Source organism: Amblyraja radiata, unplaced genomic scaffold (genome assembly GCF_010909765.2).
Source record: "Amblyraja radiata isolate CabotCenter1 unplaced genomic scaffold, sAmbRad1.1.pri S89, whole genome shotgun sequence".
Classification (NCBI taxonomy): Eukaryota; Metazoa; Chordata; class Chondrichthyes; order Rajiformes; family Rajidae; genus Amblyraja; species Amblyraja radiata.
The window spans coordinates 13,719,392-13,732,295 of record NW_022630172.1 but is presented as its reverse complement, the minus strand read 5'-3'; the positions used below and the strand labels follow the sequence as shown (position 1 = coordinate 13,732,295).

At 51.8% G+C, this 12,904-nt stretch overlaps 1 long non-coding RNA gene across 1 annotated transcript; it reads right to left on the bottom strand.

The window, feature by feature from the left end:
- Positions 1–771: 771 nt before the first annotated feature.
- On the bottom strand, positions 772–5,871 carry LOC116969629. Its single transcript, XR_004410867.1, has 3 exons — positions 5,861–5,871; positions 1,938–1,940; positions 772–819 (listed from the first exon to the last, which is right to left on the bottom strand). It is a non-coding gene; the product is annotated as an uncharacterized LOC116969629 (long non-coding RNA).
- Positions 5,872–12,904: the final 7,033 nt, after the last annotated feature.

Genomic DNA, 12,904 nt, shown 5'->3' with positions numbered 1-12,904 from the left:
AAGGTGGAGTGTTTAGGTTGGGTGAGTGGGCGAATGCATGGCAGATGCAGTATAAAGTGGAAACATGGGAGGTTATCAACTTTGGTGACAAGAACAGGAAAATAGACTAGTATCTGAATGGTGGCCGATTAGGAAAGGTGGAGATGCAACGAGACCTGGGTGTCATGGTACACCCGTCATTAAAATTCGGCATGCAGGTGCAGCAGATAGTGAAGAAAACTAATGGCATGTCAGCATTAATAGCAAAAGGATTTGAATCTAGGAGCAGGGAGGTTCTACTGCAGTTATACAGGGCCTTGGTGAGACCACACCTGGAGTATTGCGTACAGTTTTGGTGTCATAATCTGAGAAAGGACATTCTTGCCATAGAGGAGTACATAGAAGGTTCACCAGATTGATTCCAGGGATGTCAGGACTTTCATATGATGTAATACTGGATAGAGTCGGCTTGTACTCGCTAGAATTTAGAATTTTGAGGGGGGTATTATAGAATTTACAATCTCTAATCTCTGCTAATCTCTGCTGTGGGGTTCCACAACGTTCCATCCTTGGCCCCATTCTCTTCTCCCTGTATATGCACCCCTTAGGCCAAGTCATTGATAGACACTGCATTTCTTTCCATTGCTACGCAGACGATACACAACTTTATCTCCCCCTGAAACCCCAAACCAATCAAATCTGAGTAACCTTACCCGCTGCCTCGAGGATATAAAGTGCTGGATGGCCCAGAACTTCCTCCAACTAAACGAGAGTAAGTCTGAGGTCATCCTTCTCGGCCCCTCGGACTCAATCAAAATGATAACAGGCAGCATTGGAAGCCTAACCCCACTGCTCAAACCTCACGTCAAAAACCTCGGCGTGATATTTAACTCAGCACTGAAATTTGACAAACAAGTCAATGCCGTGGTAAAAGCTAGCTTCTTTCAGCTTCGGACAATAGCTAAAATAAAACAATTCCTCCACTTTGATGACCTCGAAAAGATCATCCACACATTTATCTTCTCCCGCCTGGATTACTGCAACTCTGTTTACGATGACAACAGCCAATCTTCCCTGTCGCGCCTACAACTGATTCAATACCCGAAAAAGGAACCCATTCACCCCGATCCTGGCCTCTCCCCACTGGCTCCCTGTGCGGTTTCGTATACATTTCAAGACCCACCTCTATGTCTACAAAGCCTTCAATGGGCTTGCCTCCTCCTACATTCAAAGTCTTCTCACCCACTACTCCACCTCCCTCAGATCGGCCGATTTGGGGCTGCAGATCATCCCGCGGTCTAGGCATAAGCTTTGGGGCGATCTATCGCGCCTTTGCAGTTGCAGCTCGTAGACTGTGGAACAACATCCCATTCCCATCAGAACTGCCCTCTCCATCGACTCCTTTAATCAAGACTAAAAACGTATCTAAACTCCAAAGCCTTTCCTGACGTCCACTGAGTGAGGGTTATATGTATGTAGTTTACATAGAAACATAGAAAATAGGTGCAGGAGTAGGCCATTCGGCCCTTCGAGCCTGCACCGCCATTCAATATGATCATGGCTGATCATCCAACTCAGTATCCTGTACCTGCCTTTTCTCCATACCCCCTTTCCCTTTAGCCACAAGGGTCACATCTAACTCCCTCTTAAATATAGCCAATGAAGTGGCCTCAACTACCTTCTGCGGCAGAGAATTCCACAGATTCACCACTCTCTGTGTGAAAAAAGTTTTCCTCATCTCGGTCCTAAAAGATTTCCCCCTTATCCTTAAACTGTGTCCCCTTGTTCTGGACTTCCCCACCATCGGGAACAATCTTCCTCCATCTAGCCTGTCCAATCCCTTAAGAATTGCGTAAGTTTCTATAAGATCCCCCCTCAATCTTCTAAATTCTAGCGAGTACAAACCGAGTCTTTCTTCATATGAAAGTCCTGACAACCCAGGAATCAGTCTGGTGAACCTTCTCTGTACTCCCTCTATGGCAATAATGTATTTCCTTGTTTGTTTATACAATTCTTATAACAATTGTAAAGCACTTTGGACAACAAGAGTTGTTTTTAAATGTGCTATATAAATAAATGTGACTTGACTTGACTTGACAAAATTCTTAAAGGGTTGGACAGGCTAGATGCAGGAAGATTGTTCCCGATATTGGGGAAGTCCAGAACAAGGGGTCACAGTTTGAGGATAAGGGGGAAGTCCTTTAGGACCGATATGAGAAAAAAAATCCACACAGAGAGTGGTCAATCTGTGGAATTCTCTGCCACAGAGGGTGGTTGAGGCCAGTTAATTGGCTACATTTAAGAGGGAGTTAGATGTGGCCCATGTGCCTAATGGGATCAAGGGGTATGGAGTTACTGCAGGTATGAGATACGGAGTTGGATGATCAGCCATGATCATATTCAATGGCGGTGCAGGCTCGAACGGCCGAATGGCCTACCCCTGCACCCATGCTCTATGTGTCCATGTATCTATGTTTATCTCTCCCCCTCTCTCTATCTCTCCCTTCCCTCCCTCTCGCCGCCCCACTTTCGCCCCCTCTCTCCCCCACTCTCTTCCCTCTCTATCTCCCTCTCTCCCCACTTCTCTCCCCCCTCTCTATCTCCCCCTCTCTCTCCGTCTCTTTCTCTCTACACCCTTCTCCCCCTTCTCCCTCTCCACCCTCTCTCTCCTCCCTCTCTCTCCCACCTCTCTCCCACCTCTCCCTCTCCCTAACTCTCTCTCCCCATCTCCATCTCCCCCTCTCTCCCCTTTGTCTCCGCCTCTCTCTATCCCATCTCTCGCCCTCCGCCCTGTTTCTGCGCCATTTATCTCCACTCTCTCTCCTATCTCTATCTACCCACTCCCCCCCTCCCTCTACCCCCTCTCTGTCTTTCCATGTTATTCTCTATCTCCACCTCTCTCTCCCATCTCTCCATCTCCCTTTCGCTCCCCACTCTCTCTCCTCTCTCTATCTCTCCCCCTATCTCTAGCTTCCCCTCTCCCATCTCTCTTTCCCCTTTTACCCCATGTCCCCCCCTCTATGTCCCCACATCTCTTCCTCCTCAATCTCCACACTCTCTCTCTCTGCGCCTCTCTCTCCCCCCCCTCTCTCCCCTCTCTCTCATCCCCCTCCCTGCCCCTCTCTTTCTCCCCCTCTCTATATCCCCCCTCTCCCTCTTTACCTCTCTCTCCTCTATCTCCGTATTTCTCTATCCCTCTCTCTGCCCCCTCTCTCCTACCCCCTCTCTCTCCCGCTTCTCCCCCCCCCCCTCTCTTACCCCTCTCCACCTCTCCCTCTCCCTCTCCCCTCTCTCCTATCTCCGTATTTCTTCCTCCCTCTCTAACCCCTCTCTCTCTCCTACCTCCTATCTCTCTCCCCCTGTCTCCCAGTCTCTCTCTCCCCTCTCACTCTCTCCCCATTATCTCCCACTCTCTCTGTCGCCATCAAGTCAGTCCATTTCAAGTCAGGCCAAGTCAAGTCAATTCATTACAAGTCAAGTCGTCAATCGATTTGAAGTCGTCAAACCATTTCAAGTCAGGTCACGTCAAGTCAAGATAATCCATTCCAAACCAGTCCATTTCAAACCAAGGCAAGTCAAAACATATGTCAAGTCAATCTATTTGAAGTCAAATCAATCCATTTCAAGTCAATCAATTTCAAGTCAAGTCAATCCATTTCATGTCAAGTCAATCCATTCCAAGTGAAGTCAATTGAAGTAAATCCATTTCAATTCGTCAATCGATTACAAGTCAACCCATTTCAAGTCAAGTGAAGTCAAATCAACCAATTTTAAGTCAATCTTTTTCAAGTCAAGTCAAGTCACTCTATTTCAAGTCAACTAAACTCAAGCCATTTCAAGTCAAGTCAATCAATCCATTTCAAGTCAAGTCAATCAATTTCAAGTCAAGTCAATCCATATGAAGTCAATGCTTTTCAAGTCAAGTCATGTCAATCCATTTCAAGTGAAGTCAATCCATCTGAAGACAAGTCAATCAATTTCAAGTCAATGAATTTCAAGTCAATTTAAGTCAATCCATTTCAAATCAAGCCAAGTAAATCCACAACTCAGGTCAAGTCAAGCCAAGCAAAGCACAGTGATTGGCGGGCCAACCATCCATTTCAAACAAGTCAAGTAATTCCATTTCAAGTCAAGTCAATCCATTTGATGTCAAGTCAAGTCAATCCATTTCAATTCAAGTCAAGTGAATACCTTTCAATTCAAGTCAAGTGAATACCTTTCAAGTCAAGTCAATCCATTTCAAGTCAAGTCGATAGACTATAGACAATAGATTATAGGTGCAGGAGTAGACCATTTGGCCCTTCGAGCCAGCACCGCCATTTAATGTGATCATGGCTGATCATCCCCAATCAGTACCCCGTTCCTGCATTCGCCCCATATCTCCTGACTCCGATATTTTTAAGAGCCGTATCTACCTCTCTCTTGAAAGCACCAGATAATCTGCCTCGACCGCCCTCTGAGGCAATGAATTCCTCAGACTCGCCACTCTCTGTGAGAAAAAGTGTTTCCTCGACACCGTTCCAAATGGCTTACTCCATATTCTTAAACTGTGCCCGCTGGCTCTGGATTCCCTCAACAACGGGAACATGTGTCCTGCCGCTAGCGTGTTCATGCCCTTAACAATCTTATATGTTTCAATGAGACCCCCTCCAATCCTTCTAAACTCCAGAGTGTACAAGCCCAGCAGCTCCATTATCTCAGCATATGACAAGCCCGCCATCCCGCGAATTACCCTTGTAAACCTACGCTGCTCTCCCTCATTAGCAATAATCTGCTTCCTCAAACTAGGGGACAAAACTGCACACAATACTCCGGGTGTTGACTCACTAGGGCTCTGTTCAACTGCAGAAGGTGTCACAGTCTGCCCTCTCCTCATTCTCATCCACTTCACCTCCCAGTACTTATCCACCGGTCCCTCCTTCCCCTCACCTGCCTGCCTGCCACTCCCCTCTCATCAGCACAACTCTCCTCACCTGTTGCACTCAGTTACCTCTGATCACCAATTAACCCGGTATATAGACTCTCCTCACCGTTCAACCAGTGCCAAATTGTTCTCAGCATTCATGCAAGACTCTCCAGCGATTTCCCGACTGTCTACACGGATTCGAACCTGCCTGCCCCTATTCGGAACCATCGCCCAATCCTGAGCCTCTGTGTGAGTACGGTGTACCCATTCCTGTGTTACTACTCTGTGTTAGTATCGTAATAAAGTTCATTACCTACTATACCTGCCTGATTCTGTACTGCTATTGGGTCCAAGCTATACCCGTTACAGTACAATCTGGCCAACAATGGACCCAGCGCACACAACGTCTCCGTCAAACCGCTTCGAGAGGATTGAGCACACGCTCCTGCAGCACGAAGCTATGCTCACTGCCTCCAACTCCGAGGTTCGACAGGCTGTGTCAAGCCAAGAGCCAGCATTGGTTGCACTAGCCACCCAGCTCCAACAGCTGACGACCACCCTCGCCCAGGCTGCACCCCATGCTTCGCCTCCGGCTCTGACAGCACCAGCTCCCGGTGCGCCAGTACAATCACCTGAGCCCCGGGTGGGAACCCCGGAGCGCTACGCTGGAGACCCGGAGGGCTGCAACCCATTCATCACGAACTGTTCCATTCTCTTCGCCCTACAGCCCTACACCTTCGCCCAGGAAGCGGCGAGAGTGGCATTTACCATTAATCACCTGACTGGCAGAGCTCGGCTGTGGGGAACGGCTGAATGGGAGCGACGCACGCCGGCTTGCTCCGCTTTCCAGGCCTTCGCCGCGGAGCTTCGCAAGGTGTTCGGTGAGGTTTCGATGGGTCCGGACGCTGCGGGAAGTCTGCTGGGGTTGAGCCAGGGGAACCAGAGCGTCGCTGACTTCGCCATCGACTTTCGCACCAGGGCCCGTCAGAGTGATTGGAACGCCCCGGCCCAGTGTGACGCTTTCTTGCTGGGCTTGAATGACTATATCAAGGATGAGTTGGTGTCCCACGACCTTCCTTCTTCTCTGGATGGGCTTATCGAGCTAAAGATCCGTCTGGACCGACGCACCTGGCGAGACGTCGGGAGAGGCGACAGGGACAGGCGGTCCGCCAGCTATCCACCCAAGCTCGTTTTCCTCCGGAGAATGGACTACCCTCGTCGGGGCAACCGTCGAGGCAACCCGAACCCATGCAGGTGGGTCGCACCAGTCTCAACCCCCGAGGAACGGGAACGTCGGTGTCGGGGGAACCTCTGTCTCTACTGTGGCCTGGCGGGTCATTACATCTCCAAGTGTCCAGTAAAAGGCCAGACTCACCAGTAGCGGAGGAATTACTGGTGAGTCGAACCTCTGAACTTTCCTCTGCCCGACGCCCTCTGTGTCATGCCCGTCTGCTGTTGTCTGATGGTTCGCACACCCTCGCCACCTTCATTGACTCTGGTTGTGACATTAATCTTATGGACATGGAACTAGCCCGCCAGCTAGGCATCAGTTGTGTTCCCCTGTCTGAACCTGTTCCCGCCAACGCCCTCGACGGCCATCTCCTGGGGACTGTTTCTCACCAGACGGTCCCAGTGCGCATGCTCCTGTCTGGTAATCACCATGAGACCATCCAGTTCCACATCCTGCAGTCTCCCCGTCTTCCCCTCATCCTGGGTTACCCCTGGCTTCGCCGACACAACCCCAACATCGACTGGAGGACGGGGGTCATCTTGAGTTGGAGCCCTTCCTGCCACCAAGTGTGCCTGAAGCAAGCCTCAGCTCCTCAACCGGCCACCTGCTCCAGTTCTGCTCCAGATCTGACGGGGGTCCCAGCCGAGTACCATGACTTTGGGGAGGTTTTTATCAAGTCTAGGGCCACCTCCCTTCCTCCTCATCGGCCCTATGACTGCGCCATAGACCTCCTGCCTGTTTCCGCTCCTCCTAGGGGTCGCCTTTACTCCCTGTCCGCCCCTGAAAGAGGCGCTATGGAGAAATACATAAGCGACTCATTGGCTGCAGGTCTCATCCGTCCCTCCTCGTCTCCTGCTGGGTTGGGTTCTTCTTCGTGGAGAAGAAGGACAAATCTCTGCGTCCCTGCATAGATTACCGGGGGCTCAACGGTATCACGGCGAAGAATAGCTACCTTCTCCCACTCATCTCCTCTGCTTTCGAGCTCCTGGAGGGGGCCACCATCTTTTCGAAGTTGGATCTACGCAACGCTTACCACTTGGTACGCATCAAAGAGGGAGATGAGTGGAAGACCGCCTTCAACACTTCCACGGGACATTATGAATACCCGGTGATGCCCTTTGGCCTCACCAACGCCCCGGCCGTCTTCCAGGCTTTGGTCAATGACGTTCTCAGAGACATGTTGAACAAGTACGTGTTCGTCTATCTTGATGACATCCTCATCTTTTCACGGACCAAGGAGGAACATGTACACCACGTCCAGGCAGTTCTACATCGGCTCCTGGAAAACTCGCTCTTCGTTAAAGCTGAGAAGTGCGAGTTTCACTCCCCGTCAGTCTCCTTCCAGGATACATCGTTGGCCAAGGGAACATCAAGATGGACCCCGCCAAGGTATCTGCTGTCACCACCTGGCATGTTCCTGACTCCCGCAAGCAGCTCCAAAGGTTCCTGGGGTTCGCCAATTTTTACCGACGGTTCATCCGTGGCTACAATACTGTGGCGGAACCCCTCACGGCACTCACCTCCTCCAAGGTTCCGTTCCGGTGGTCTGCCGCGGCTGACGAAGCTTTTCAGACACTCAAGACACGGTTTACATCGGCCCCCATCCTCCAAGTTCCGGACTCAGGGAGACAGTTCGTGGTGGTGGTGGACGCCGCCGACGTGGGGGTGGGAGCTGTTCTGTCCCAGCGGGCTGCCGGGGACCAGAAGCTCCATCCATGCGCCTTCATCTCCCGACGCCTGACCCCTGCTGAGGGGAATTATGACATTGGCAACCGAGAACTGTTGGCGGTTAAGTTGGCGTTGGAGGAATGGCGTCACTGGCTGGAGGGAACTGAGCAGCCTTTCTTGGTTTGGACTCACCACAAGAACCTTGAATATCTCCAGTCAGCCAAGAGGCTCAACTCTCGTCAGGCCCGCTGGTCTCTCTTCCTCATCCGCTTCAACTTCTCCCTCTCCTACCGACCTGGGTCCCGCAACGTGAAGCCCGATGCCCTCACTCGACAGTTCCCGGCGAAGGAGGAGCCTGCCTCTGGCCCCAACACCATCCTCCCGTCCTCGCACAGGGTTGCCTCCCTCACCTGGGAAGTGGAGGAGAAGGTCAAGGCGGCCTTGGAGAACCAGCCGGGACCCAGCGCATGCCCTCCTGATCGCCTGTTTGTGGATTCTGCCCTGCGGTCCGACGTCCTTCAGTGGGCCCACAGCTCTCGACTCACCTGTCATCCCGGCATTCAGCAGACCAAGGAGATGGTGCTACGGAGGTTCTGGTGGGCATCGCTGGAGGAGGACACTCGGGAGTTTGTCAACGCGTGTCCCGTTTGCAACCAGCACAAGGTCTCACACCAAGCTCCTGAGGGTCATCTGCTTCCACTGCCTGTACCCCATCGACCACGGTCCCCCATCTCCCTGGTCTTCGTTACCGGCCTGCCCCCATCCAGTGGTCACACCACCATCCTGACCGTGGTCGATAGATTTAGCAAGATGGCTCACTCCCTGCCCAAGCTTCCGTCAGCCAAGGAAACTGCCGAGCTCATGTTACTCCACGTCTTCAGGCTCCATGGTCTCCCCATCGATGTGGTCTCCGACCGGGGACCCCAGTTTGCCTCTGTGTTCTGGAGGGAGTTCTGCACGCTTGTGGGGGCCACCGTGAGTCTGACGTCCGGATTTCATCCCCAGTCCAACGGCCAAACTGAAAAGAAGAATCAGTAGATGGAGACGGCGCTGCGGTGTATGGTGTCCAAGCATCCCTCCTCCTGGTCCCAGCAGTTGTTGTGGGTGGAGTACGCCCACAACACCCTGACAAGCTCGGCCACTGGGCTCTCCCCTTTCCAGTGTGCCTACGGGTTCCAGCCTCCACTGTTCCGGGCGCTGGAGAGAGAGGTGTCCTGCCCGTCCGTCCAGGCCTTTATTCGTCGCTGCCGCAGACGTGGACCCAAGCCAAGGCGGCTCTTCTCCGCTCGTGGACCGTTACGCCACGGCTGCCAACCGTCACCGCACCCAGGCCCCCACCTACCTCGCGGGCCAGAAGGTGTGGCTGTCGACCCGGGACCTTCCCTTGAGGGTGGAGTCCAAGAAGTTGGCACCCAAGTTCATCGGTCCCTTGGAGATCCAGAAGGTCATCAACCCAGCGGCTGTGAGGCTCAAGTTGCCTCGTTCCATGCGGGTCCATCCTACGTTCCACGTGTCCAGAGTAAAGCCAGTCCGGGAGAGCTCCCTGGTCCCCGCAGTCCCTCCTCCTTCACCTCCTCGTCTCATCGACGGAGTCCCCGCCTTTACGGTGAACCACCTCCTGCGCTCCCGCCGTCGCGGGAGGGGTCTCCAATACCTGGTCGATTGGGAGGGTTACGGTCCAGAGGAGAGGTCCTGGGTTCCTGCTCGACACATATTGGACGCCTCCCTCATCAGGAAGTTTCATCGCCGCCCCTGAGACTCTGTCCCCTCTTCCGTCTGAGGCGCCCAGTGACGACGAGACGGAGCTTTCCTCTGACGCTATGGAGGAGGATGCGGACATGGATGTCTCGGACGAATATTAGCCCTCCTGCGGTCGTATTCCTCCCACCCAACTCTGCGTGGGCTTGGGTTTATTTTTATTTTTTGTTTTGGGACGTCAGGAGCCGTCCTTTGAGGGGTGGTTCTGTCACAGTCTGCCCTCTCCTCATTCTCATCCACTTCACCTCCCAGTACTTTTCCACCGGCCCCTCCTTCTCCTCACCTGCCTGCCTGCCACTCCCCTCTCATCAGCCCAACTCTCCTCACCTGTTGCACTCAGTTGCCGCTGATCACCAATTAACCCGGTATATAGACTCTCCTCACCGTTCACGCAGTGCCAGATTGTTCTCAGCATTCATGCAAGACTCTCCAGCGATTTCCCTACTACGTCTCCTGCCTGCCCCTCTTCGGAACCCTCGCTCAATCCTGAGCCTCTGTGTGAGTACGGTGTACCCATTCCTGTGTTACTAGTCTGTGTTACAGTATCGTAATAAAGTTCATTACCAACTATACCTGCCTGATTCTGTGCTGCTATTGGGTCCAAGCTATACCCATTACAAGAATCCAGCATTTGAAATCAGTATGTCTACAATGAGAGGCCGAATCCCTAAACAATTCCCGCGAGCCTTCCAGTAACACAAATGCAACGTTACTTGTACAGTCGCAGAATAAAGCAACATTGCAACAGACCCTTTCAGATTTGTCTTTTCTCGCCTTAAATTTGTGTCTTCCACTTTTAGACTTCACGACACCTGGAAAAAGACAGTGAAGGCGCAACTTTCCAACGCACCTCGTGACCCCACGTACATCTTTTAGATCAACGCACCAGCCTCCACTGCTACAGGAAACATGTCCCAGCTTATCCGGCCGCTCTTATAACTGAAGCCCTCCCTTCCCGGAACCGTTTGTCACAAAATACAATGAACTTTAGGCGCTGGTTACAAAAACAGACACAACATGCTGGAGTAACGCATTGGGCAAGGCAGCATCTCTGCAGTACGTGGATATATGACCTTTCATGTCACGACCTTTGTTCAGACTGATTGCGGTGGGGTGGAGGAGAGGGAAGGGTATCGACGTGGGCAGGATACAGCCAGGCGAGTGATAGGCGGATACAGATTAGGTTACTTTTGAGAGACAGATTAATAGACAGCGGGTAGGTATTAAAAAAACAGCAGGTGTAATACAAAATGATTGTATAGTTACGAATTGCGAGGCGGGGCCAAGTCCTCCACCAGGCCAGGCACGAACCCCGCGGACCGAGGACGGAGGACCCAGCCGGAAGGCTCGGTTTGCCCAACGTGATCTGCGAACTCGGCCCCGAGCCACTGGCGCTGAAGTGACCTGCGCCGCCGAGAGCGTGAAGACCACAGAGTGTTGAGAGCGATGTGGGCCATCGGAGCGTGAGGAGGGCTGTAAGACAGTGAGGGAACGGTCGGAAAACGAGTGGAACATCGGAGAGCGCGAAGGGCTGTTGGAGATCGAGGGGACCGCCGAAAGCGAGGAACTAGAGGAGAGGGGAGAGTACGCAGCCTTGCAATGCTCCTATGCTGAGAGTTTGCGGGTCCGAGATGTACTTTCCCAGCCTCACATGCTGCTTCCTGTCTGTCAGGAAGCAAGTGATCCACCGACAGACGGGTTGAGGCACAGTCAACTCTGAAAGTTTGGAATGTAGTAGCTCTGGCACAATGATGTTGAATGCAGAGCTAAAATCAACAATCAAAATCATCGCATAGGTCCCCTGGCGGTCTAGGTGCTGGAGGATGAAGTGCAGGCCCAGGTTGACTGCATCATGCACAAATCTATTGGTCCGATATGCAAAGTGCATAGGATCCAGCATAGGATTGTGATATTTTTCAGCTTGGCCAGCACAAGCATTTCAAGGGTCTTCAGGACTACAGAGGTCAGTGTGACAGGCCTGTAGTCGTTAACACCAGTAATCCTTGCCGTTTTGTGTAGTGACAATGGTGGATACTTTGAAGCAAGCAGGGACAGTACAGGTTTGCAGGGACTGGTTAAAAAATGTCTTAGAAAACCGATGCCAGGTGGTCGGCACAGAGCATAAGGGTTGAGGGGAAAACATTGTACGGTCCTGGAGATTTCCGGCTTTTCTGTCTTCTGAAAAAGCCTCTCATATCTGGTCAGAGCCGACGGCGGCACCTACAGACGCAATAGACAGCACATCCTGCCTGTGAACGAACTAGCACCACCTCAGCATCATCCCGGTCGCACGTAAACTCCCATCCCCATCCAGCGGCACCGGCCCGACGCCTTGAGGGAGGGTGACAACAATGAACAATGGAGCCACCGTCGTGGTAAGACTGCCGGGAGGGTCGCAGAGAACAAAGGAGGAGCCGAGGTGGTATTTGGTAACTTTGCCAGCGCCGTTTTTGTGGCGACTCAAATACCTTGTCACATGTGACAATAAAGTATTCAATCCATTCGATGCCGCTCTACTTTTATTATGTCTGAAGAAGGGTTTCGGCCCGAAACGTCGCCTATTTCCTTCGCGCCATAGATGCTGCTGCACCCGCTGAGTTTCTCCAGCATTTTTGTGTACCTACTTTTATTATTGTTCGTTTACAAACATGAATCGTCACCCTGGATACAAAAGAGATTTCCAACAAGAAAAGCAATGTGATATAAACAAAATCATGATATGTCTTAAGCGGAAAAGTCATAAAATTAAATGACATAAAAACATTAAAGTTTTCGAATCGTTCATACCTCACAACACCAGTGGCCAGAGAAATGCATTTCAGGTTTCAATAGACAATAGGTGCAGGAGTAGGCCATTCGGTCCTTCGTGCCAGCACCACCATTCAATGTAATCATGGCTGATCATCCCCAATCAGTACCCCGTTACTGCGTTCTCCGCATATCCCCTGGCTCCGCTATCTTTAATAGCCCTATCTAGCTCTCTCTTGAAAGTATCCAGAGAACCGGCCTCCAACGCCCTTTGCGGCAGAGAGTTCCACAGACTCACAACTCTCTGTGAGTCCTCGTCTCCGTTCTAAATGCTCTAGCCCTTGTTCTTAAACTGTGCCCATGGTTCTGGACTCCCCCAAAATCGGGAACATGATTCCTGCGTCCATCGTGTCAAAACCCTTAACAATCTTATATGTTTCAATAAGATCCCCTCTCAAACTTCTAAACGCCATAATGTACAAGCCCTGCTGCTCCATTCTCTCAGCATATGACAGTCCCGCCATCCCGGGAATTAACCTGGTGAACCTACGCTGCATTCCCTCAATAGCAAGAATGTCCTTCCTCAAATTAAGGGACGAAAACTGCACACAATA